Here is a 4,507-nt window from a genome sequence, read left to right on the forward strand (position 1 = left end):
AAAAAGAAGAATAAAGAGAAAGAAAGAAGAAAAGAAATATAAGAAAGTAAAATAATAATAAAACATATAAAAAGAAAAAGAAATAATACAATCTATAAAATATTAAAATTTGTATATAAATTATTGATAAACTAAGTAATATTTTTTTATATCCAACTTATGTTGTAAAAAATCTATCCATTTTTCCCATACCATAAAAAACTTCTCTTGCGATTGATCCTTTAAAAAAGCTGAAATCTTTGCCATTTCCGCCAGATAGGATACTTTAAAAAACCACTCTTGCAAAGTAGGATTCCTTCTTCCAGTATTGCCCTACTAACAACTTGCGGCTGTAATTAAATTTAACATCAATATAACCTCCTTAGTATCACAATCGGTAACAATACCTAACAAAAACAATTGTGGGGTAAATTTTACCCTCCTTCTAAAAATTCTTTGAATATTCCACCATATCTTAATCCAAAAGGCTTTTATATTTTTACACGACCACCAAATATGGTGATAAGTAGCATCCAAACAACCACATCTCCAACATTTGGGCTGTAAGTCAGGATACATACGAGACATTTTTTGTGGATCAAGGTGCCATCAATAAAACATTTTATAAAAATTCTCCCTTAAGTTCTGGGCTTGTGTAAATTTAACATTTCTCACCCAGATAATTTCCCAGGTATCTAGTAGAATTGGTTCACCAAAATTTTGTGCCCATTTAATCATACATTCTTTAATTAATTCTGGTTCTGAGTCCAATTCTACTAGCAACCCATAAATTCTCTTAATATGAGTTCGTCTTTGATCTTTTACTTGTTTAACAAAATTTTCATCTTCTCTAAGCAAGCCCACATTACGATCTATCTTCCATCTGTCCGCTATTTGTCTATACTGAAACCATGAATATATAATATTTTCTTGTGCTAAATCTTCCAAAGATTTTAACTGCCAAATTTTACCATCCCATCTAAGCAATTGTGCATAAGAAACACTATCCATCTTAACTCCTCTCCTTATCCCCTCTATCGCATGCCAAGGTATAGCCCATAATGGTATTTTAGAATCACTTCTGTAATATTTCCTCCAAACCCGAAGTAAAGAAATCCTTATAATATGGGATTTAAAAACCCGGTCAACTTTTTTATTAAAAATTAAATAGGCATGCCATCCAAAAAGTAAATCCCAACCCTCCAAGAGGAGTATTTCTACATTTGTTAAATTAACCCAATCACTAATTAATGTTAAGGCCACAGCATCATAATACAATTTCAAATTCGGTACCTTGAGTCCACCTCTCTCACGAATATCTTGTATAATTTTAAGCTTTACTCTTGGTTTTTTCCCCGCCCAGATAAATTTATTGATACCTTTCTGCCATTCATTTAAATTGACCTCATTCTTTAAGATAGGTATCATTTGAAATAAGAAAAGGAATTTAGGCAGGACATTCATTTTAATCGCTGCAATTCTTCCCAAAAGAGATAATTGCAACTTCTCCCAATTTTTCAAGTCTCTTTGTATCCTGACCCACAACCTTTCATAATTATTTTTATACAATTTTACATTAGAGACAGATATTTTACCTTATCAACAACCTCAAAATCTGTCAGATTAACCAAAATCTGCTTATCCATATTAGTCATGTTTTTGGGTAATATTTTAGTCTTATTGTTATTAATTTTAAAACCCGAAACCCATCCATATTGATATATCAATTGTAATAACTCTATTAATTTCTTGTTTCTGATCTTCTGTTAATTTAGAGAAGTTGGCTTCATTTAAATAATTATCTATATCTGAGACCTGTATTTTAGTACTCTTATATAATTTTTGATAATAATCTAAAAAAGATTTCTTAATCAACTCCTTCTGATATACCAATTTACCATTATGATTTATTTTATCTATAATTCTCTGTCTCTGTTGCTTTCTAAGTTGGTAGGCCAACCATCTCCCTGGTTTATTAGCATTACAAAATGTATTTTGTCTCATATACAGTAAGTTAGTTGCAGTTTGATCAGCCATCAACATATTAAATTGTGATTTAAGCAATTTTATAGATTCTTTAACCTTTTCATCTGTAGGATTTGAAATCAAAATTTTTTCTTTTAATTTAATCTCGTCTTCCAAATCCTTACGTTTCTGAATCTGCTTTTGTCTGTGAGTATTATTCATTTGTATCAAGATCCCACGCATGAAGGCTTTACCTGCATCCCATACCATTGACATTGATGTTCCCTTATGAATATTCAAAACAAAATAATCCTTTAAATGCTCCTTTAATTTTTGAACATTCTTTTCTTGTCTAAATAAATTCTCATTAATCCTCCACGATCTCCTCTCCTCTTTTTCATCCGCCAACTCCATCCAAACTGGACTGTGGTCCGTCAAAGTCCTAGGAAAAATCTTAACATTCTTTACCCTAAAATATAAATCAGTTGTAATCAAGAAAAAATCAATTCTTGAAAAGGATTGGTGTCTGTCTGAAAAGAAAATAAAGTCTCTCTCCTCCTGATTGTGTTCCCGCCAGTAGTCTCTCAGCTCCCAGTCCTCTTTCAAATCAAAAAAGGCTTTAGGTAGTTTAGCCTGTTTAAAAAAAAGTAGAAGATCCTTTTTTGTCTCTTTGTATATCTAACACACCATTCCAATCACCCATTAATATCACAGATCTATAATCCAACAAAATTAATTTCTGATGTAACAATCTGTAAAATTGTTCCTGTTGTTGGTTTGGTGCATACAACCCCACTATAAGTATTTTCTTCCCATATAAACCAACCTCAATCATAACATATCTCCCTTGAAGATCAGATTCTACCAAACAGGCTGATAAATTTTGCTTAACATAAATGACTACTCCCCCTTTTTTCCCAGGAGCAGAAGATACAAAATGAGATCCCAAACGAGCATTGGCTAAATGTTTTTGGTCTTTAGATAAAATATGTGTTTCCTGCAAACAAATAATATCATTATTATGTTGCTTTAAGTAATGAAAGATTTTCTTTCTCTTTTGGGGGGAATTAAGGCCATTAGCATTCCAGGTCAGGAGCTTTACCATCTCCCTTAACCAAGAGCCTGGAGAAGACTGCTTGAAGATCTGCCATAGAAGAATGTGCTGCAGAACTCTTGGGTCTTGCTCCTCCCACCGGCAACGAAGCAATTTCTTGAAGAGATTCTTTAACTTCTTTCTTCTGTTGTTCCTTTTCCTTGCGTCTATGTGCTGCACGGGTCATTCTTTGCTCTTTGATCTCTGTTTGTCGTGACCACTCCACCTGTGGCTTTCCAGCAACCATCACACCTTGTCCTTCAGACTGTTGTTCCACCTCTTTACCATCCAAAGCTTTCTGCATCATAAATGATGGTGAGCCTGCTCCCAGGACCGAACTGTAAAACTCCTTTGCTTTAGTAACTGTATTGAGTCTGTAACGCGTCCCTGCATGGCTCACAACAATACCCGTCGGAATCTCCCATCTGAATGGCATCATTCTTGTTTTAAGTTCATTAGCTAGAAAAGCAAAATCTTTTCTCTTTCTTAAAATTTTAGATGGGATCTCCTTTAAGATAATGACATCTTGAGCAGCAATCTGAAACCTCTTATTATAGAAAGCTTGTATAATTTCATTACGCAGAGATCTCTTTGCAAAATAAATCACCACATCTCTTGGTAAATTCTTCTGTTTTGCGACCCAGGAATTAACTCTGTAAACTTTTTCCACTTCTCTAAGTATTCCATCTTTCTCCCTATTCAGAATAACAGCAAAGTCATTTACCACAATTTCTGCCAGATCTTGTTGCATATCCTCTTTCAGACCCCTGATTCTTAAAGCGTATTCCATTTCCCTATACTGAGACATAACAATGTCATCTTGTGAAATTTTCATCTTTTTTTCCATGCCTTCAAATTTATCTTCCAGGGTATCAACCTTTTCCTCAACCTCTTCAACCCTTGAATTAAGCTTCTCAACCACAGAAGCCAGTCCTGATAGAGCCATAACTATATCTTGCCTCAGAATAGTGTTATTCTGCTCTAACAGATTCTTCATTTCTCCTCTGATTTGAGTTTTATTCTGATCTAAAAGCTCCTTCATTTCCCCTCTAATTTCAGTTTTGTTCTGATCTAAAAGGTCCTTCATTTCCTCTCTGATTTGAGATACAGCATTTCCCATTATATCTTTCATGTCTTGTACAGATAGTACTGGCAGAGGAGGAGAAGATGGTGGTGTAACTTTAGGTTGTTGTACCGGTGTAGCTTTAGGTTGTTGTACCGGTAAGATCGCAGGGGAAGAAGCCACCTTAGGAACTGTAGAAGCTGCTTGCCTCTTTGAAGCCATTTTTTAAAAAAGGAAAAATCTTATTTCCTCTTCTTCCTTCTTAAAGAAAATACAATAAAAAATCCTCTAAAAAATAAAAAGCAAAGGAGAGTTTAAAAGCTATTTCAAAAACACAAAACCACCTTCTAAAAAAAAAGTTTAAAAAGTTTAAATGGAAAAAATTAAATAGTCCATAACATTCCGTT

The sequence above is a fragment of the Crotalus tigris genome, unplaced genomic scaffold (genome assembly GCF_016545835.1).
Source record: "Crotalus tigris isolate CLP2741 ecotype Arizona unplaced genomic scaffold, ASM1654583v1 scf7180000024437.13266115, whole genome shotgun sequence".
Classification (NCBI taxonomy): Eukaryota; Metazoa; Chordata; class Lepidosauria; order Squamata; family Viperidae; genus Crotalus; species Crotalus tigris.